Source organism: Carcharodon carcharias, chromosome 5 (genome assembly GCF_017639515.1).
Source record: "Carcharodon carcharias isolate sCarCar2 chromosome 5, sCarCar2.pri, whole genome shotgun sequence".
Lineage (NCBI taxonomy): Eukaryota > Metazoa > Chordata > Chondrichthyes > Lamniformes > Lamnidae > Carcharodon > Carcharodon carcharias.
This window is the reverse complement of record NC_054471.1, coordinates 72,796,515-72,819,790: the sequence shown is the minus strand read 5'-3', so window position 1 is coordinate 72,819,790 and position 23,276 is coordinate 72,796,515. Positions and strand designations below refer to the sequence as shown.

The window sequence follows — 23,276 nt, the reverse complement described above, 5'->3', positions numbered from 1 at the left end:
TGAGACAGAAAAGACACATCCTATAACATTTCAGCAATGAACATTACGAACGTTTGTTTTGATAGCTAAAGCAGTAGCCATACCGAACTCTCAGCTCACTGCTTTGTGCTAATTTCAGTATTGAAACTGAACTACAGAAACTTGAATGTTTGTTACTAATCATTCTCAGGATGTGAGTGTCGCTGACAAGGCCAACATTTATTGCCTGTCCCTAACTGCCCTTCAGGTGAGCCATCTTCTTGAACCACTGCAGTCCATGTGGTGTAGATACACCCATAGCACAATCAAGAAGGGAGTTCCAGGATTTTGACCCAGCAACAGCAAAGAAACAGCGAGATAGTTCCAAGTCAGGATGATCCGTGGTTTGGAAGGGAACTTGTAGGTGGTGGCGTTCCCACATGTCAGCTGCGCTTGTCCTTCTAGGTGATAGAGGTAGTGGGTTTGGAAGGTGCTGTGAAAAAATCTTGGTGAATTGCTGCAGTGCATCTTGTTGATGGTACACACTGCTGCCACTGTGGTGGTAGAGGGGGGAATGTTTAAGGCGGTGGATGGGGTCCCAATCAAGCGGGCTGCTTTGTCCTGGATGGTGTCAAGCTTCTTGAGTGTTGTTAGAGCTGCACTCATCCAGGCAAGTAGAGCATATTCCATCAGACTTTTGACTTGTGCCTTGAAGGTGGTGGACAGGCTTTGGGGAGCCAGGCAGTGAGTTATTCAATGCAGAATTCTCAGCCTTCCACCTGCACTTATAGCCACAGTATTTATATGACTGGTCCAGTTAAGTTTCTAGTCAATGATAACCCCCAACCCCCAAGAATGTTGAAAGAGGGGATTTCAGCAATGACACTGCTGTTGAGTACCAAGGGGAGATGGTTAGATTCTCCCTTCTTGGAGATGGTCATTGCTTGTGTAGCACAAATATTACTTGCCACTCCTCAGCTCAAGCCTGAATGTTGTCTAGGTTTTGTTGCATGCAGGCACAGATTGCTTCAGTATCTGAGTAGTTGTGAATGGTGCTGAAAGCTGTGCAATCATCAGTAAACATTCCCACTCTTGGCCATTTAATGGAGGGCTCGGCCTTTTTAAAGCAGCTGATCATGGTTGGGCCTAGGACATTATCTGAGGAACTCCTGCAGTGATGTCCTGGAACTAAGATGATTGGCTTCAGCAACCACAACCATCTTCATTTGTGCTAGGTTTGAAGAACTTTCTCCCGAATTCCCTTTGCCTTCAAGGAGCTAGGGCTCCTTGATGTCACACTCAGCCAAATGCCACACTCAGCCAAATGCTGTCTTGATATCAAGGGCAGACACTCTCAACTCACATCCAAAATTCAGCTCTTTGGTCCATGATTGGAAAAAGGCTGTAATGAGATCAGGAGCTGAGTGGCACCGGTGGAACGCAAACTGAGCATCAGTGAACAGGATATTGCTAAGTGCTACTTGATAGCACTTTCGATGACACCTTCCATCATTTTGCTAATGATTGAGAGTAGACTGATGGGGCGGTAACTGGCCGAGTTGGATTTGTGCTGCTTTTTGTGGACAGGACATACCTGGACAATTTTCCACATTGCCAGATAGATGCCAGTGTTGTAGCTGTATTGGAACAGCTTGGTTAGGATTTTCGCTAGTTCTGGAGTACAAGTCTTCAGCACTATTGCCAGAATATTGTCAGGGCCCATAGTCTTTGCAGTATTCAATAGCTTCAGCCATTTCTTGATATTGCATAAAGTGAATTGAATTGGCTGAAGACTGGCATCTGTGTTGCTGGGGATCTGAAAAGGAGGCCAAGATGGATAATCCACTTGGTATTGCTGGTTGAAGGTGGTTGCAAATGTTTCAGCCTTGTCTTTTGCACTGATGTGTTGGGCTTCCTCATCATTGAGGATGGGGATATTTGTGGAGCCTCCTCCTCCAATTAGTTGTTTAATTGTCCATCATCAGTCACACCTGGATATGGCAGGACTGCAGAGCTTTTTGATCTTTTGGTTGTGGGATTGCTTAGCTTTGTCTATAGCATGCTGCTCCCACTCTCTGGTGTGCATCTAGTCCTGTGTTGTAGCTTCACCATCATGGCACCTTATTCTTAAGTGCTCTTGGCGTGTTGTCCTAACACACTCCTCATTCAACCAGGGTTGGTCCCCTGGTTTAATGATAATGGTAGAGAGAGGTATATGCTGGGCCATGAGATTGCATATTGCGATTGGATACAATTCTATGGCTGCTGATGATCTACAGCACCTCATGCATGTCCAGTTTTGATCTGTTCTGAACATATTCCATTTAGTATTATGGTACCATAGAAAGGCTGTGGTGCAGAAAGAGGCCATTCAGCCCATCGTGTCTGTGCCAGACAAAAAGAGAAAAGAGACATGAAAATGCTGGAAAAGCTCAGCAGGTCTTACAGCGTCTGTGGAGAGAGAAACAGAGTTAACGTTTCGAGTCTGTATGACCCTTCTTCAGAGCTAAAGAGAAGTAGAAATGTGATGAAATTTCTACTTCTCTTTAGCTCTGAAGAAGGATCATGCAGACTCAAAACCTTATCTCTGTTTCTCTCTCCACAGATGCTGTCAGACCTGCTGAGTTTTTCTAGCATTTTCTGTTTTTATTTTAGATTTCCAGCTTCCGCAGTATTTTGCTTTTATCTAATAGAAAAGAGAAACTAGCCACTAAGTTTAACCCTACTTTCCAGCACCTGGTCCGTAGCCTTGCAGGTTACAGCACTTCAGATGCAGGTGCAGGTACCTTTCAAATGAGTTGAGTGTTTCAGCCTAAACCACCAACTTAGGCAGTGAATTCCAGATGCCGACCACCCTCTGGTTGAAGTTCCCAGAGATTACTGCCCTATTGTTTTTGCACTCAGAAATCCGTCTACATATCTGCTCCTCTAACTCCCTTCCACTATTTGGGGGTCTATAGTATACTCCTAGAAGTGTGGCTGCCCCTTTTTCATTTCTGAGCTCAATCCAAATGGCACCATTTGATGCTTCATTTAGTATCTCATCCCCCCCTCACAACTGTAATTTGGTTCTTTAACCAATAACACTACACTCCAACCTTTTTTATCCCCCTCTCTATCCTGCCTGAAAACTCTATATCTAGGAATGTTGAACTGCTATTTTTGCCACTCCTTAAGTCAAGTTTCCGTGACAGCGATGGTATCATGCTGCCATATGTGTCCTCAGCTCATCGGCTGTATTTACTATGCTCCTTGCCTTTTTATATATACCTTTTAACGCCAAATTCCTGTGCTGTATACTTTTTAACCTGTGCTGCTTCTTTCTTTCAGAATCGCTCACTAACTGTCTAGCTCATGTTCTCCACTCTGAATTTGCCCTCAGGCTCCCATTCCCATCCCACCAACAGCAGTAGCAAATCTCCCTGGGAGGATATTTGTCCCAGTCCTGTTCAGGTGTAGACCATCTGGCTTGTACAGGTCCCACCTTCCCCAGAACCAGTCTCAATGCCTCAGAAATCTGATGCCCTCCCTCCTACACCAGCTTTCCAGCCACGGGTTTATTTGCCCAATTCTCTTATTTCTATACTCGCTTGCACTTGGGACTGGGAGTAATCCTGAGATTACTGCATTAGAGGTCCTGATTTTCAATCTCATTCCTAGTCCCCTAAAGTCTGCTTTCAGGACTTCATCCCCTTTCTTACCTAAGTCATCGGTACCAACGTGGACCACGACCTCTGGTTGATCACCCTTCCCTAGAAGTGGTGCCACACAACATGATGGCGGGTACACTCAGACAGGACTTCGTCTCCACAAAGATTGTGCAGTGGTAAGTCCTACCAATACTGTCATAGACAGATGAGATTGTGATAACAAAAACAGAATTACCTGGAAAAACTCAGCAGGTCTGGCAGCATCGGCAGAGAAGAAAAGAGTTGACGTTTCGAGTCCTCATGACCCTTCGACAGAACTTGAGTTCGAGTCCAAGAAAGAGTTGACATATAAGCTGGTTTAAAGTGTGTGTGTGGGGGGGGCGGGCGGAGAGAGAGAGAAGTGGAGGGGGTTGGTGTGGTTGTAGGGACAAACAAGCAGTGATGGAAGCAGATCATCAAAAGATGTGACCAACAATAGAACAAAAGAACACATAGGTGTTAAAGTTGGTGATATTATCTAAACGAATGTGCTAATTAAGAATGGATGGTAGGGCACTCAAGGTATAGCTCTAGTGGGGGTGGGGAGAGGATAAAAGATTTTAAAATATTTAAAAATAATGGAAATAGGTGGGAAAAGAAAAATCTATATAATTTATTGGAAAAAAAAAGGAAGGGGGAAGAAACAGAAAGGGGGTGGGGATGGGGGAGGGAGCTCAAGACCTAAAGTTGTTGAATTCAATATTCAGTCCGGAAGGCTGTAAAGTGCCTAGTCGGAAGATGAGGTGTTGTTCCTCCAGTTTGCGTTGGGCTTCACTGGAACAATGCAGCAAGCCAAGGACAGACATTTGGGCAAGAGAGCAGGGTGGAGTGTTAAAATGGCAAGTGACAGGGAGGTTTGGGTCATTCTTGCGGACAGACCGCAGGTGTTCTGCAAAGCAGTCGCCCAGTTTACGTTTGGTCTCTCCAATGTAGAGGAGACTGCATTGGGAGCAATGAATGCAGTAGACTAATTTGGGGGAAATGCAAGTGAAATGCTGCTTCACTTGAAAGGAGTGTTTGGGCCCTTGGACGGTGAGGAGAGAGGAAGTGAAGGGGCAGGTGTTGCATCTTTTGCATGGGCATGGGGTGGTGCCATAGGAGAGGGTTGAGGAGTAGGGGGTGATGGAGGAGTGGACCAGGGTGTCCCGGAGGGAGAGATTGTGATAGGTTGGTGCAGGCAAGGTGAAATTCGTTTTTCCTTCTTGTTGGTTCTCTAACCTTCTGCCACAGCCCTAGTTTGGCAGTTACATCCTTCAGGACTCATCCAGCTCAGGTAGTAGTGGTGCTATTAGACCACACTTAGTGATGGACTTTGAAGTACTCCACACAGGGGACATTCTATGCTCTTGGTCCCCTCAGTGCTTCATCCAACTGGTGTTCAACATGGAGGATTACGGGTCCATCAGCTGATGCTGGTAGAAGGTAATCAATAGAACATTTCCTTGCCCATGCTTGACCTGATTCCATAAGACTTCATGGGGCACGGAGTCAATAGGCAGGGGTTTCTGTACCTGCTGGTATTGGGCATGCTCGGTGGCATGAGCAGACAAGATGGCGAGAAGGCCAAATATCGGTTTCATGACATCGTGAAACCTGTTTGCAATCATGCGCTTAGCGCATCGATGGTGGGCCGCGTTACCTGCCATCGGACGTTAGGAAACTCATCGTAATACATCTGCATATCATTATAAGGGTAGCCTGCTGGATGCATCCCCCCACCGCTGGATTGTCCGTCCACATCAGCGAGATTCCACATAAGTAATGTGCGCCTGGCAAGCTGCACTTCACTCGGGACTTCGAGGTTCATTTGCCTACCTTGCTTCGGGCAGCACTCGCAGTCATCAGTGCTAGGATTCGCAGACAGCACCACATCACTTTTAGAGGGGCTCATATGCAGGTCTCTACCTGCCAGACCAGCCATAAGGCGAGTGTGGCTTTGTATGGCTGCAGGGCTAGGGCTTGCTTGGGAAGGGGGAGAAGTGGCCTCCGGCAAGGGAAAAGGCTGCAGGGTGAGGGCTGTGCTGAGGAAGGGGGGTGGGATGGGTGTGTGTGGGGGCACAAGTTGATCTGTGAAAGTGGCCTCAAGGTGGTGACGACTGAGGCGGCAGTCTCCAGAGCAGATGAGTGCAGATGGAGATGTGAGGGTGTGTGTGAAAGAGTGAATGGTAATGTCCCTTGAGCTGGCAGTGAGCGAGATGCCAGTGAAGGTGTGATGGGCTTGAGTGTGTACGTTTAGAGTGATGAGATGGTTTTCTTAGCCTGGCGGCATGGATGAGATCATTCATCCTCTTTCTGCACTGGATGGCCAACCTCTTCAGTGTAGCATTGGCACTGATCACCACTGTCATCGCCTACCAAGCTGGAGTGGTAATGTTGCTGCCCCTCCTACGACCAGAGTGGAGCTAGAGGACATCACGGCGGGGCCTCCACGGCATCCAAAAGGCACTGGAGGGATGCATCATTAAACCTTGGGGCTCCAGTCTTCTTACCTTTTGGGGCCATGTCTTATTTGCAGCAGTCCTGGGTTGGAAGCACTGAGAGGTGTGCGCACGGCTGTACGCTTTGGCTTACAAAGTCTTGACATAAGATTCATGACATTTTTTTCCTTATGCATTTGAGTAATTTACTTCCTTTCCCCTTGATTCATTTACATTCTGAGCCAGCTGGATACGCACTTTCTTTCAATTCAGTTAAGTACAAAAGCATGTTATGGATTTTCTTATATGGAATAGGTCCAAAAAAAAGCAGTTTGCTATGCAGAGTAGGAAAAGACAGCTTTACAAGGCTCCCTGAATGAAGATTATTCAACCAGTAGATATCTGAGCACCTGCCACCAATGAAATTTGAATGTTCAATGATCAAGAAGTTAACTCATGCGTACCATCTGACTACAATCATCATCAATTTGTGTAAAGATGCTTTGGCCCGTAAGCATCATTACATTTTATTGTATCATTTTATGGGTCACATTAACAATTAAAAATATGTAGTCTGATTGTTTTACTTTACTAATTGACTTTATTAATCACATTGTCATTATCAAAGACAAAGATAGGTGGAGGGACAGGTAGTATTGTGGAGGCGGGGAGGCTGCAGAAGGATTTGGACAGGTTAGGAGAATGGGCAAAGAAGTGTCAGATGGAATACAACGTGGGGAAGTGTGAGGTCATGCACTTTGGTAGGAAGAATAGAGGCATAGACTATTTTCTAAATGGGGAGAGAATTCAGAAATCTGGCTTGCAAAGGGACTTGGGAGTCCTAGTCCAGGATTCTCTTCAGGTTAACTTGCAGGTTGAGTCGGTAGTTAGGAAGGCAAATGCAATGTTGGCATTTATTTCGAGAGGACCAGAATATAAAAGCAGGGATGTGCTGCTGAGGCTTTATAAGGCTCTGGTCAGACCAAATTTAGAATATTGTGAGCAATTTTGGGCCCCGTATCTCAGGAAGGATGGGTTGGCCCTGGAGAGGGTCCGGAGGAGGTTCACGGGAATGATCCCAGGAATGAAAGGCTTAACATATGAGGAACGTTTGAGGACTCTGGGTCTATACTCGATGGAGTTTAGAAGGATGAGGGGGGATCTGATTGAAACTTACAGAATACTGAAAGGCCTGGATAGAGTGGAAGTGGGAAAGATGTTTCCATTAGTAGGAGAGACTAGGATCCGAGGGCACAGCCTCAGAGTAAAGAACAGAGATGAGGAGAAACTTCTTTAGCCAGAGAGTGGTGAATCTATGGAATTCATTGCCATAGAAGGCTGTGGAGGCCAGGTCATTGAGTGTATTTAAGACTGAGATAGATAGGTTCTTGATTGGTAAGGGGATCAAAGGTTACGGAGAGAAGGCAGGAGAATGGGGTTGAGAAACTTATCAGCCATGACTGAATGGCAGAGCAGATTCGATGAGCTGATTGGCCTAATTTCTGCTCCTATGTCTTATGGTCTCTTATCTATTTAGTTAAATGAATTGCAAATTGCATTCAGCATCTGTTAACAAGGTGCAGGAGAATTTCTGTTGGGGTGGGATTTAATTGAACCTGCCGGAGTAGGCACGATGGCGTAGGGAAAACCGCCCCTAATTAAGTTGGGGGCAGGAAGGGCCCAAAACAGGAGTCCTGCCCGCTGGCAGGATGTCAACGAGGCTCATTAACAAGCAATTGGCACCAATTATCCCTGAGCCCACTCCAATTTAGTGGTGACTTAGGAATTGAATGGGAGCTGCACGGCCCTCTCGCACCTCTTGAAGGCTGTCCAGCAAACCCAGTCGGATTTCCCAGCAGCCTCCTGGCAGTAGTGGAGGGAGGGCAGGGGTGGTGGGGGGAGGGCAGGGGTGGTGGGAGTGAGGGGGTCCCTCTTTGTCAGGCACTCAGTGCCTGATTGAAGAACCTGTCATTTAAAGGGGGGGGTGTGGGGGGGGATGTGCCAAAAGCCTGCTCTCTTCCTGATGCCCACCCCGCCCTCACTTTTTGCCTCAGGTCCTTCATTGATCCTGGGCCTCAGGTGGCTGCATTACCAGCTGCTGCCACTGCTCCCGGTGGTGCTGATAGCAATGAAGATCTGCCAGCCTCTGACTGGCCAACATTTCTCAATGAGCGGGTTTTTCCACCCCCTGCATCTTCTGTCTTGGGGAAAGCCTGATGGTGGATAGTTAATGCCTGATGGGCATTTTAATTCTGCTGGACCTCCCCCATGGAACTGGCAGGGAGTTCCCACTGGTTCTCCAACTTGTGGGCAAAACTTCCATCGGGAAAAACACAAATGCAAAGTGTTCGTCATTTTTGATATCTTGATTAACAGCGACAGGGCACCATAGTTTCAGGAGGAGGCTATGGAAATATTACAGCAGCAAGAGTAGCAGGTGAGGGAAGCTCCCTCTGTCCTCTCCTGGGACCATTAGATTAACCTGAAGAGTAGGTCTTGGAGATGGGCACAATGCTGCTGGTCACATAAATGTCAACAGCACTATACAGAAAACCTAGATTCAACACTTTGCATTTGTGTTTTGCCGACAAGTTGGAGAACCAGTGGGAAATTCCCGCCAGTTCTGTAGGGGAGGTCCAGCAGAACTAAAATGTCGGTCAAGCATTAACTGTCCACCATCAGGCCTTCCTCAGGACTGAAGGTGGAAAAACCCGCTCACTGAGAGATGCTGGCCAGTCAGAGGCTGGCAGATCTTCATTGCTATCAGCACCACCGGGAGCAGTGGCAGCTGCACCCACCTGAGGCCCAGGACCTCACCAGGACTGGCCAGGTACAAGATTGTATTGTGACTTCATGTTTGTGCTGTACAGCAACTATTACTTTCGTGAAATATTCTTACCTACCCACATATTCTAGAGTAGCTGTGCTGAACAACCTTCTATAGAACAAAATTTAAATAGAAGCAGTAATTTAACTAACTCTACTAGTGAGAATGATGAAGCAATGGGAAACTGAAGAGCAGCAGTGATCCAGAGTCAGACAGAATGGTATCATCATTCGGCACAGAAGGAAGTCATTCAGGCCATCACTTGTGTTGTTCCCTATGAAAGGTTATCAGTTTAGTCCCATTACCCCGTCCTTCCCCATAAATTTTATATTACTTCCCCAAATAAATGTATATTTTTCTTTTTCAAATATTTATCTACTCCTCCTTCAAAAGCTATTTTAAATTAATGCCACTTTCAGTTACTAGCTCATTGACCACAGAAAATAGTTAAGAAGAGGATGCAAGTAGAACTTATAGCTAGATTTCATTCAATAAAGGGGAAATAAACTGAAGACTTTGAAATCAACGCACTGGGATACAGTGAAGATTGGTAATGGTGGGAATGATTGATTTGCAAGACTATGCGGGAGAGAGGACCTGGGTCCTGAATTCTGGATTAATTAATGTTTTTAAAAAGAAGGGGAAGTCAGCTGGTGAGGAGAGTATCAAGAAATCAATCAAATGCTGAACTAAAATTGCATTGTAATGTTCAACAAAATGTAATTTGTTAAAATTGATTTTTCATAATTTCCATAGTCTACATTTAGAATCTGGTAGGAAATTGGAAGATAAATATTTTTTAAAAAGCTTAATCGGTATATACCTGATGACTAACATTATTAAAGAATCTTAAAATCTCACACACTACCATACTGCCTCCAGTACTTCACCTTTTTATGTGAAGTTAATTTTTAGAAGCGACATATAGTGAAGTCCTGCCGCTCGGGGGGGCTATGTTCCCACAAAACCTCGCAAACAGCGAAATCGTGAACAATGATCATATTTTTCAATAGGACTCAATTACACAGGTTCCACCTTGGATCAACACACTAGCAATCATCACCTGCCAAAAGCCATTCGTAAAAGAAAGTCACAGGAGTGTCTGTCCGTGTCACATGATCCCAGCATTGGAATGCAACCATTGCAGGGAGAAGAGTTGAGCTTCACTGGAACTTTGAATGTGGAGGCTGGTGGGGTGAAAAGTGAGGATAAGGGGGACCCTGTCATGATTCTGGGAGGGCGAGGAAGGTGTAAAGGCAGAGGCGCAGGAGATGGGTCGGACACGGTTGAGGGCCCTGTCAACCACCGCGGGTGGGAAACCTCGGTTAAGGAAGAAGGAAGGCATGTCAGAAGCAATGTTTTTGAAACATTGCACACGTGATGGGCGGTGCTGTGTATAAAGTGCAAAGTGTGGGTCAGTGAAAACGCGAACAACGAAGTCATGAAAGACGGGACTTTACTGCACACAACACATGGCAAGTTTAAAAACATCCTCCAGGCATTAGTCCAAACCACACATATTTGCTAGCACTGATTCCTGATTCTTCAATGTCATTAATAATCTTGAACTTCAGCACATGTGCACCACCAACCTCTCCTTTAATTTAAAAGCAAAATACTGCAGATGCTGAAAATCTGAAACAAAAACAAAAAATGCTGGAAAAACTCAGCAGGTCTGACAGCATCTGTGGAGAGAAAGACAGAGTCAACGTTTCGATCCATATGATTTCTTCAAAACTAAAGAGAAGTAGAAATGTGGTGAAAAAAATACCGTTTAAGGGGGTGGGACAGGTGAAGCTGGATAGAAGGCCAGTGTTAGGTGGAGGCCAAGGAGAGATTGCAAAAGATGTCATAAACAAAAGGTCAAAAGGGTGTTGATGGTGGTGATATTAGCTAAAGGAGGTGCTAATGGTGATACTAAGAGTAGAAAGCAGGATAAGCAAGTGACAGATGGCCCTAGTGGGGGTAGGGTGGGAAAAACGATCAAAATAGACTAAAAGGTGGGGATAAAACAATGAATGGAAATAAATTTTAAAAATAATAATAGAACTAGGTGGAGAAAAAAAAATATATAAAAATTAAAAAATAAATATTTGAAAAAAGGAGTAAGGTTGGAGGACAGAGTTCATGATCTGAAGTTGTTGAACTCAATGTTAAATCCGGGAGGCTGTAAAATGCCTAATCGGAAGATGAGGTGCTGTTCCTCCAATTTGCGTTAAGCTTCACTGGAACATTGCAGCAGGCCAAGGACGGACATGTGGGCATGACAGCAGGGTGGTGTGTTGAAATGGCAAGCAACAGGAAGGTCTGGGTCATGCTTGCAGACAGACTGAAAGTGGGGGGGTGGGGGGTGGTGGTAGTGGTGTTGGGTGGGGGGAGAGAAGTAAAGGGGGGTGGTGTGGTTGTAGGGACAAACAAGCAGTGATAGGAGCAGATACTCAAAAGATGTCACAGACAAAAGAACAAAAGAACACAGAGGTGTTGAAGTTGGTGATATTATCTAAACGAATGTGCTAATTAAGAATGGATGGTAGGGCACTCAAGGTATAGCTCTAGTGGGGGTGGGGGTGGCTCCTGCCCCACGGAACTCATTTCTCGTTACATTGACTCCCTTCTCTCTCCCCTTGTCCAGTCCCTTCCCACCTACATCCGTGATTCCTCTGACACCTTATGTCACATCAACAATTTCCCGTTCCCTGGCCCCAACCGCTTCCTCTTCACCATGGACGTCCAATCCCTCTACACCTCCATCCCCCACCAGGATGGTCTGAGGGCCCTTAGCTTCTTCCTCGAACAGAGGCCCGAACAATCCCCATCCACCACTACTCTTCTCCGTCTGGCTGAACTTGTTCTCACACTGAACAATTTCTCCTTCAACTCCTCTCACTTCCTCCAAATAAAAGGTGTGGCTATGGGTACCCGCATGGGCACCAGCTATGCCTGTCTCTTTATGGGGTATGTGGAACACTCCTTGTTCCAGTCCTCCTCCGGCCCCCTTCCACAACTCTTTCTCCGGTATATCAATGATTACTTCGGTGCTGCTTCATGCTCTCGTCGGGACTTGGAAAAATTTATTAATTTTGCTTCCAATCTCCACCCCTCTATCATTTTCACATGGTCCATCTCTGACACTTCCCTTCCCTTCCTTGACCTCTCTGTCTCAATCTCTGGTGATAGACTGTCCACCAATATCCATTGCAAGCCTGCCGACTCCCACAGCTACCTCGACTACAGCTCCTCACACCCTGCTTCCTGTAAGGACTCCATCCCATTCTCTCAGTTCCTTCGCCTCCGTCGCATCTGTTCTGATGATGCTACCTTCAAGAACAGTTCCTCTGACATGTCCTCCTTCTTCCTTAACCGAGGTTTTCCACCCACGGTCGTTGACAGGGCCCTCAACCGTGTCCGGCCCATCTCCCGCGCATCCGCCCTCATGCCTTCTCCTCCCTCCCAGAAACATGATAGGGTCCCCCTTGTCCTCACTTATCACCCCACCAGCCTCCGCATTCAAAGGATCATCCTCCACCATTTCCGCCAACTCCAGCATGATGCCACCATCAAACACATCTTCCCTTCACCCCCACTGGCGGCATTCTGTAGGGATCATTCCCTCCGGGACACCCTGGTCCACTCCTCCATCACCCCCTACTCCTCAACCCCCTCCTATGGCACCACCCCATGCCCACGCAAAAGATGCAACACCTGCCCCTTCACTTCCTCTCTCCTCACCGTCCAAGGGCCCAAACACTCCTTTCAAGTGAAGCAGCATTTCACTTGCATTTCCCCCAAATTAGTCTACTGCATTCATTGCTCCCAATGCAGTCTCCTCTACATTGGAGAGACCAAACGTAAACTGGGCGACTGCTTTGCAGAACACCTGCGGTCTGTCCGCAAGAATGACCCAAACCTCCTTGTCGCTTGCCATTTTAACACTCCACCCTGCTCTCTTGCCCACATGTCTGTCCTTGGCTTGCTGCATTGTTCCAGTGAAGCCCAACGCAAACTGGAGGAACAGCACCTTATCTTCCGACTAGGCACTCTACAGCCTTCCGGACTGAATATTGAATTCAACAACTTTAGATCTTGACCTCCCTCCTCCATTCCCACCCCCTTTCTGTTTCTTCCCCCTTCCTTTTGTTTTTTCCAATAATTTGTATAGATTTTTCTTTTCCCACCTATTTCGATTATTTTTAAATCTTTTATGCCCCCGCACTAGAGCTATACCTCAAGTGCCCTACCATCCATTCTTAATTAGCACATTCGTTTAAGATAATATCACCAACTTCAACACCTGTGTTCTTTTGTTCTTTTGTCTGTGACATCTTTTGATTATTTACTCCTATCACTGCTTGTTTGTCCCTACAACCACACCACCCCTCTCCACTTCTCTCCCCCCACCCAACACCACTATACCAACCCCACCCACCACCCCCCCCACCCCCCCCCCCCCCCCTCCCCCCAACTTAAACCAGCTTATATTTCACCCCTCTCCTTGGATTCACCCAGTTCTGCTGAAGGGTCATGAGGACTCGAAACGTCAATTCTTTTCTTCTCTGCCGATGCTGCCAGACCTGCTGAGTTTTTCCAGGTAATTCTGTTTTTGTTTTGGATTTCCAGCATCCGCAGTTTTTTATTTTTATTACTACCATTTTCATACTGCTTTGTGAAAGAACATTTATGTAAGGGGTCTGTGTCAGCGTATTTGAGATAGTAGTCATATCAAAAGTTAGTCCTGAGTACAAAATCAAACGGGGACAGATACAAACCTGTAAAAGGCGAGTCAGAACTGATCTTGGGCAGCATGTCTTCATGCAAAGAACAACAAATAACTGGAATGCACCATCAGATAGATGCTGTGATGGTCTGATGGGGAGGGAGGAGTGGGATTAAAGGTGGTACATTTGGGGGTGATTTGCCCAAAACTCTTAACTTATGTACACAAATCTAAGGCAGTTTATGTGAAATATCACTCGTATTTGGAGTGAATGGGTCAGTGAGATTTATGGCTAACAATTGTCATTTTGTCAAGTTACACACTGGAAAGGCATACAGAATATTCATTGAGCTCTAGTAAGAACATAAGAACTAGGAGCAGGAGGAGGCACTTCAGCCCCTCGAGCCTGCCCCGCCATTCAACACGATCATGGTTGATCTCACTTCGGCCTCAACTCCAATTTCCTGCCCTCTCCCCAGAACCTTTCAACCTGTTACTAATTAAAAATCTGTCTATCTCCTCCTTAAATTTATTCAGCATCCTGGCATCAACAGCACTCTGAGGTAGTGAATTCCACAGATTCACGGCCATTTGATCAAAGTAATTCCTCCTCATCTCTTCATTCTAGAATGTCCCACAAGGGGAAACATCCGCTCCATGTCTACTTTGTCTATCCCCTTTAGCATCTTATATGCCTCAATTAGATCTCCTCTTATCCTTCTAAACTCTAGCGAGTATAGGCCTAAACTGCTCAATCTCTCCTCATAAGACAAGCCCCACGTCTTTAGAATCAATCTAGTGAACCTCCTCTGAAATGCCTCCAATGCAACTACATCCTTCCTCAAGTAAGGGGACCAAAACTGTCTCACCAATGTCTTGTACAGTTGCAATAACACTTCCCTATTTTTATACTCTATTCCTTTAGAAATAAATGCCAAAATTCCATTTGCTTTCCTTATTACCTGCTGTACCTGCATACTAGCTTTCAGCGATTCATGCACGAGGACACACAGGTCCCTCTGCACTGAAGCATTCTGAAGTTTCTTTTCATTTAAATAATAATTTGCCATTTTATTTTTCTGACCAAAATGGATAACCTCACAATTATCCACGTTAAATTCCATCGGCCAAATTTTGGTCCATTCACCTAACCTGTCCATCTCCATTTGTAAATTTCTTATTTTTTAATTTCATCTTCATTCACTTTCCCACCTATTTTGGTGTCATCTGCAAATTTAGCTATTGTACCTCCTATCCCTGAATCCAAGACATTAATATAGATTGTAAACAGTTGGGGCCCAAGGACCGAACCCTATGGCACCTCACTAGCTACAGCTTGCCATCCAGAAAAAGACCCATTTATCCCGAGTCTCTGCTTTCTGTTGGTTAGCCAATCCTCTATCCAAGCTAATATATTACCCCTAAATCCGTGTGATCTTATCTTGTGTATTAACCTTTTGTGCGGCACCCCATCAAAGGCCTTCTGGAAGTCCAGATATATTACATCTACAGGATCCCTATTATCCACTTTGCTTGTCACATCTTCAAAGAACTCAAGCAAATTAGTCAAACATGATTTATAGAGTCATAGAGTCTACAGCACAGAAAAAGGCCCTTCGGCCCACCCAGTCTGCACCGGTCAAACAAGTACCTAACTATTCTAATCCCATTTTCCAGTACTGGGCCCACGGCCTTGTATGCCAGGGCATGGCAAGTGCATATCCAAATACTTCTTAAATGTTATGAGGGTTTCTGCCTCTAACACCCTTTCAGGCAGTGAGTTCCAGATTCCCATCACCCTTTGGGTGAAAAGATTCTTCATCACATTCCCTCTAAACCTCCTGCCCCATACCTTAAATCTATGCCCCCTGGTTATTGAGCCCTCTAACCAAGAGGGAAAATTCCTTCCTGTCTACCCTATCCATGCCCCTCATAATTTTATACACCTCAGTCATGTCCCTCCTCAATCTTCTCTGCTCCAGGGAAAATAACCTTTAGGTGAGCTATTCAATCACCAAGTAATTAGACTTTTGTTAATGGTCACAAGTCTATTCCCAAATTTGACATGGTCTCTTTAATTATAAAATTTTTGTTTATGCATATATAAAGTAATCAAAACCAGAGGACAGCACTTTAAACAGAGCTCTTGATTAATGCCCTCTGTGGACCGGGATTTTCTGACCCACCGCGGGTGAGGTGGTGCCCCAGCCAGAAGTCCATTGACTTGCGGTGGAACCGGTAGATCGTGGTGGCGGGCAGGTGCGGAAAATCACGCCGGTGGTGTATTTTGACCGATCCATATAACAGATTTTTGCCAATGAAACGGTGAAGGTAGACATTACTTAGAAAAAATAATTAATCTCATTGCTGGCAACTTAGTTTATAATTGTGAAGTGGAACAGTTAGGCAGTTAGCACTGGAATTAAAATATATATATCGCACACACTGATAACCTCAGAGCAGGCTCAAGGACATGATAGGATACTTGACATTCTGGAACTGTTCACAGCCTGTGTAAACAATAAACGGAATTCAATCCCAGCCAGGGTGGAGGGGTTCAAGCCGGAAATTAAGATAACTAGAATACAAAAACAGGGATGTGCTGCTGAGGCTTTATAAGGCTCTGGTCAGACCATATTTAGAATATTGTGAGCAATTTTGGGCCCCGTATCTCAGGAAGGATGTGCTGGCCTTGGAGAGGGTCCAGAGGAGGTTCATGAGAACGATCCCAGGAATGAAAGGCTTATGAGGAACGTTTGAGGACTCTGGGTCTATACTCGATGGAGTTTAGAAGGAAGAGGGGGGATCTGATTGAAACTTACAGAATACTGAAAGGCCTGGATAGAGTGGACATAGAGAAGGTGTTTCTATTAGTAGGAGATTAGGACCCAAGGGCACAGCTTCAGAGTAAAGGGAAGACCTTTTAGAACAGAGATGAGGAGAAACTTCTTTAGCCAGTGAGTGGTGAATCTATGGAATTCATTGCCACAGAAGGCTGTGGAGGCCAGGTCATTGAGTGTATTTAAGACTGAGATAGATAGGTTCTTGATTGGTAAGGGGATCAAAGGTTACGGAGAGAAGGCGGGAGAATGAGGTTGAGAAACTTATCAGCCATGATTGAATGGCGGAGCAGACTTGATGGACCGAATGGCCTAATTTCTGCTCCTATGTCTTATGGTCTCATTATGGTCTAACATCTGCTCTTTAGCTATTGTCTCACTAAGTAGGTCAAAGAAATTCACCAGGTGGTGAATGTATCAGAATGACTTGCCATGGGCGGCTGTTTAACGAGATCCTGTAGCCATTAGTAGTTGCTAAGCAATATCTTGTAGCTATTTGTGACTGTTAATGAGGTTTAGTAATAACATATGGAAGTAAGAATTATAAAAGATGCTGTAAACTATGAAATTTTGACAAGTTTTCCTTGGCAGACTCGGGAGATTCTCCCAGGCGTACTTGAATAAAGATTTTTACTTACCTGGACTTCCCAGACTCCAGAGTGGCTGTTCTTCTCCACAACAATTGATATTGTCCAGGTCATATTTATCCTTCAATCAATATTTGCTACATTTCCTCTATTGCAACAATGAGTACTTTTGAAGTGTTGTTCGATTGACTGTAAAGCATTTTGGGATGTCCAGTGTTCAGGAAAGGCATTACATACTTACTCTTCACAAAACCATTCTGACTCTGATGGATTGGATTTTGACTTTCCAAATGCCCTATTACTACCTCCTTAATAATGGATTCCAACAATTTCCCAACAACAGACGTTAAACTAACTGGCCTATAGTTTCCTACTTTCTGCCTGCCCCTTTTTTGAATAAGGGTGTTATATTAGCATTTTTCCAATCCACTGGAACCTTTCCAGAATCCAGGGAATTTTGGAATATTATAGCCAATGCATCCACTATCTCCGCTGCCACTTCCTTAAAGTCCCTGGGACGTAGGCCATCAGATGCTGGGGGCTTGTCACCCCTTAATTCCAATAGTTTGCTCAGTACTTTTTTTCTAGTGATGGTGATTGTTCTAAGTTCCTCTTTCTCTATACTCTCTGCTCTACCTGTTACTCCACCGTGAAAACTGAGGCAAAATATTGATTAAGCGTCTCTGCCATTTCTGCGTTCCTCACTGTTAACTCCCCAGTCTCATCCTCCAAGGGACCAACATTCACTTTAGCTACTCTCTTTCCTTTTATATACTTGTAGAAGCTTTTGCTATCAGTTTTTACATTTTGCGCTAGTTTTCTTTCATAATTTACCTTTGCACTTTTTATAATTTTTTTAGTAACCCTTTGTTGATCTTTAAAAGTTTCCCAATCTTCCAGCCTGCCACTGACCTTTGCAATTTGGCATGCCTTAGTTTTTGCCTTTATGTTTTCTTTAACTTCTTGTTTGGCCATGGATGCTTTCTCCCCATCTTACCATCTTCCTTCCTCTTTGGAATATAATTTACTTGGGAGGAATTGAATATCTCCTTAAATATCTGCCACTGTTCATCAACTGTCCTGCCTTGTAGTTTTCCTGCCCAGTCCACTAGGACCAAATCTGCCCTCATGCCTATGTAGTTACCTTTGTTTAACTCCAGAACACTTGTGTGGCACTCAAGTTTCTCACTCTCAAACAGAACTTGAAATTCTAGCATGCTATGATCACTCTTCCCTACAGGATCCTTTACTCTGAGATCATTAATTAATCCCATCTCACTACACAAAACCAAATCCAGAATAGCCTGTTCCCTGGTTGATTCCATAACATATTGCTCCAAGAAACAATCTCTAATACATGCTATGAACTCTCCCTCGAGGCAACCCTTGCCAATTTGATTAGTCCAGTCTGTATGCATAGTAAAATCACCTATGATTAATGCCATGCCTTTCCTACATGCTCCCAGTATTTCCTGGTTTATACTGTGCCCTACTGCTGAACTACTGTTTGGGGACCTATAGATTACTCCCACCAGGGACTTCTTTCCCTTGATATTTCTTATTTCTACCCAGACTAACTCTATGTCTTGCTCTCCAGTGCCTATATCATTCCTAACTATAGCACTGATCTTTTCCTTCACCATCAAAGCTACAGCACCTCCTTTTCCTTTCCGTCTATCCTTCTGAAACAGAGCACCCTTGGATATTCAACTCCCATACCTGTTCGCCCTGTAACCACATCTCAGTAATCGCCACCAAATCATACGTATTTATCTCTATTTGCGCTGTTAACTCATTAGTTTTATTCTGAATGCTACATGCATTCAGATACAAAGCCTTTAAGTTTGCCCTATTGTCAATTTTTCCTACTCTTATATGATTCTTTGGTGCAATATGACGTTCACACACTCTGTCCCTTCCTTTCACTTTTTGGTAACAATCAGCCTCGTCACTAACCTGCATTCTTACCCTCTCCTTAAACTTTGATTTTTTTATATTTCCATGCAACTGAACCCTCCTCCCCCCCACCCCCCACCCCCCCACTATTTAGTTTAAAGCCTTATCTACAACTCTAGTTATGCATTTCGCCAGGACACTGGTCCCAGCGTGATTCAAGTGGGGCCCGTCCGAACGGAATAGCTCCCTTTTTCCCCAGTGCTGGTGGCAATGTCCCATGAATTCGAACCCATTTCTCCCACACCAATCTTTCAACCACCCATTTCCTCTTTAATCTTATTGACCCTGTGCCAATTAGCTTGTGGTTCAGATGGTAATCTGGAAATTGTTACCTTTTTGGTTCTGCTTTTTAATTTAGCCCCTAGCTGCTCGCATTCCCTCAGCAGAACCTCTTTCCTCATTCTACCTATATTGTTGGTACCTATGTGGACCACGACAACTGGATCATTCCCCTCCCATTCCAAGTTCTTCTGCAGCCCAGATGAGATATCCTTAGATAAAAGCAAAAACTGTGGATGCTGGAAATCCAAAACAAAAATAAAAATACCTGGAAAAACTCAGCAGGTCTGGCAGCATTTGTGGAGAGGAACACAGTTAACGTTTCGAATCCGTATGACTCTTCAACAGAACTCTACCTTCACCTCTCTTCTATTTTTATTTAGTTCTGTTGAAGAGTCATACGGACTCGAAACTTTAACTGTGTTCCTCTCCGCAGATGCTGCCAGACCTGCTGAGTTTTTCCAGGTATTTTTATTTTTGTTTTGAGATACCCTTAACCCTGGCACCAGGTAGGCAACACAGCCTTCGGGACTCTCGATCCTGTCTACAGAGAACAGTATCTGTTCCCCTAACTATACTATCCCTGATTATAACTACATTTCTCTTTTCTCCCTCCACTTGAATGGCTCCCTGTACCATTATGCTATGGGCAGTTTGCTCATTCTCCCTACAGTCCCTCCTCTCGTTCACACAAGGTGCAAGAATCTCGAACCTGTTCGATAAGGGCAAGGGCTGAGGCTCCTGAAGTGCTACTTCGTGGATCCCTTAGTTGATCCCTTTTAGTAACCCTTTGTTGATCTTTAAAAGTTTCCCAATCTTCCAGCCTGCCACTGACCTTTGCAATTTGGCATGCCTTAGTTTTTGCCTTTATGTTTTCTTTAACTTCTTGTTTGGCCATGGATGCTTTCTCCCCATCTTACCATCTTCCTTCCTCTTTGGAATATAATTTACTTGGGAGGAATTGAATATCTCCTTAAATATCTGCCACTGTTCATCAACTGTCCTGCCTTGTAGTTTTCCTGCCCAGTCCACTAGGACCAAATCTGCCCTCATGCCTATGTAGTTACCTTTGTTTAACTCCAGAACACTTGTGTGGCACTCAAGTTTCTCACTCTCAAACAGAACTTGAAATTCTAGCATGCTATGATCACTCTTCCCTACAGGATCCTTTACTCTGAGATCATTAATTAATCCCATCTCACTACACAAAACCAAATCCAGAATAGCCTGTTCCCTGGTTGATTCCATAACATATTGCTCCAAGAAACAATCTCTAATACATGCTATGAACTCTCCCTCGAGGCAACCCTTGCCAATTTGATTAGTCCAGTCTGTATGCATAGTAAAATCACCTATGATTAATGCCATGCCTTTCCTACATGCTCCCAGTATTTCCTGGTTTATACTGTGCCCTACTGCTGAACTACTGTTTGGGGACCTATAGATTACTCCCACCAGGGACTTCTTTCCCTTGATATTTCTTATTTCTACCCAGACTAACTCTATGTCTTGCTCTCCAGTGCCTATATCATTCCTAACTATAGCACTGATCTTTTCCTTCACCATCAAAGCTACAGCACCTCCTTTTCCTTTCCGTCTATCCTTCTGAAACAGAGCACCCTTGGATATTCAACTCCCATACCTGTTCGCCCTGTAACCACATCTCAGTAATCGCCACCAAATCATACGTATTTATCTCTATTTGCGCTGTTAACTCATTAGTTTTATTCTGAATGCTACATGCATTCAGATACAAAGCCTTTAAGTTTGCCCTATTGTCAATTTTTCCTACTCTTATATGATTCTTTGGTGCAATATGACGTTCACACACTCTGTCCCTTCCTTTCACTTTTTGGTAACAATCAGCCTCGTCACTAACCTGCATTCTTACCCTCTCCTTAAACTTTGATTTTTTTATATTTCCATGCAACTGAACCCTCCTCCCCCCCACCCCCCACCCCCCCACTATTTAGTTTAAAGCCTTATCTACAACTCTAGTTATGCATTTCGCCAGGACACTGGTCCCAGCGTGATTCAAGTGGGGCCCGTCCGAACGGAATAGCTCCCTTTTTCCCCAGTGCTGGTGGCAATGTCCCATGAATTCGAACCCATTTCTCCCACACCAATCTTTCAACCACCCATTTCCTCTTTAATCTTATTGACCCTGTGCCAATTAGCTTGTGGTTCAGATGGTAATCTGGAAATTGTTACCTTTTTGGTTCTGCTTTTTAATTTAGCCCCTAGCTGCTCGCATTCCCTCAGCAGAACCTCTTTCCTCATTCTACCTATATTGTTGGTACCTATGTGGACCACGACAACTGGATCATTCCCCTCCCATTCCAAGTTCTTCTGCAGCCCAGATGAGATATCCTTAGATAAAAGCAAAAACTGTGGATGCTGGAAATCCAAAACAAAAATAAAAATACCTGGAAAAACTCAGCAGGTCTGGCAGCATTTGTGGAGAGGAACACAGTTAACGTTTCGAATCCGTATGACTCTTCAACAGAACTCTACCTTCACCTCTCTTCTATTTTTATTTAGTTCTGTTGAAGAGTCATACGGACTCGAAACTTTAACTGTGTTCCTCTCCGCAGATGCTGCCAGACCTGCTGAGTTTTTCCAGGTATTTTTATTTTTGTTTTGAGATACCCTTAACCCTGGCACCAGGTAGGCAACACAGCCTTCGGGACTCTCGATCCTGTCTACAGAGAACAGTATCTGTTCCCCTAACTATACTATCCCTGATTATAACTACATTTCTCTTTTCTCCCTCCACTTGAATGGCTCCCTGTACCATTATGCTATGGGCAGTTTGCTCATTCTCCCTACAGTCCCTCCTCTCGTTCACACAAGGTGCAAGAATCTCGAACCTGTTCGATAAGGGCAAGGGCTGAGGCTCCTGAAGTGCTACTTCGTGGATCCCTCTACCTGCCTCACTCATAGCCACACCCTCCTGTCCCTGACCACTGGCCAAATTTAAGGTAGTTAATCTAAGGGGTGTGACTATCTCCTGAAACACAGCATCCAGGTAACTCTCCCCCTCCCTGATGTGTCGCAGTGTCTGAAGCTCAGACTCTAGCTCATCAACTTTGAGCCGGAGCTCCTCGAGCAACCAACATTTGCTACAGATGTGGTCACTAGGAGCCACAATGGGGTCCACCAGCTCCCACATCATGCAGCTGTAATACATCGCCTGGCTCTGCATCTCTATTTTATTTAATTTGTTTTTCAATTTGTTTTTAAATTTCCGACTGGTATTGACCACTTAGGTGAAAAAATGCCAAATTAACAGTCAACATTTTTAAGATTAAATGATGAATTACATATACTCTAAAATGTGTAAGTGTAGAAAAGGAAAATAAAACCACAGATGAAATAGTGTAACAGTAGTTAACTGTCACTTCTCAAACCAAATTTTAAAAAAAATTTTAAATATCATTTAGATAATCCAATGATTCTTTATCAGAGCTCTTTAACTGGATCCTAGGCTAATGTGAAATGAGTGCTTCAACTCCACAGACTTCTGTCTCACACTGTGATGTAATTCTGATTCAACTGAGTGACCTTAAATAACAAAGAAAGCGCTGCAGTAATTATGTCTGGCCCAAGGAGCTTCTGATTTTTCAAGAATGAAACAAAGCCCAACACAACAGACAAGCGTTTACGAAGTAAACCAACATTTTCTCAACAGTTCAGTAATGAATACTAACTATTTCCTTCACCATGGGTAGATGGGAATTGAAAAACAAGCTGCCTGGCTATCCGAAGAATTTTTTTTATATTCTAGGCTCAAGGTACAGCCCATTGAATTTTACACTTCAGCATGGAATCTTTCTTTGTGATGTTTAATGTGTTGACAAACCATCAAACTTTACACAGGCCAAAGAAAATTTCTGTGAAAATTTAAAGTAATGTTGCCAGCAATGAGTGCATGTTTCCCCTTGCTCACAGGTTCTCAAACTGAAAGTAGATAGGAAATCAGGAACAGCAGCCATGTTTTTCATTTTAA

At 44.4% G+C, this 23,276-nt stretch overlaps 1 protein-coding gene across 3 annotated transcripts in view; it reads right to left on the bottom strand.

Moving 5' to 3' along the window:
• Positions 1–23,276, bottom strand: part of pex7 (peroxisomal biogenesis factor 7) — a 172,826-nt gene that overhangs the window by 36,395 nt on the left and 113,155 nt on the right. The gene's annotated exons all lie outside the window — the stretch shown is intronic.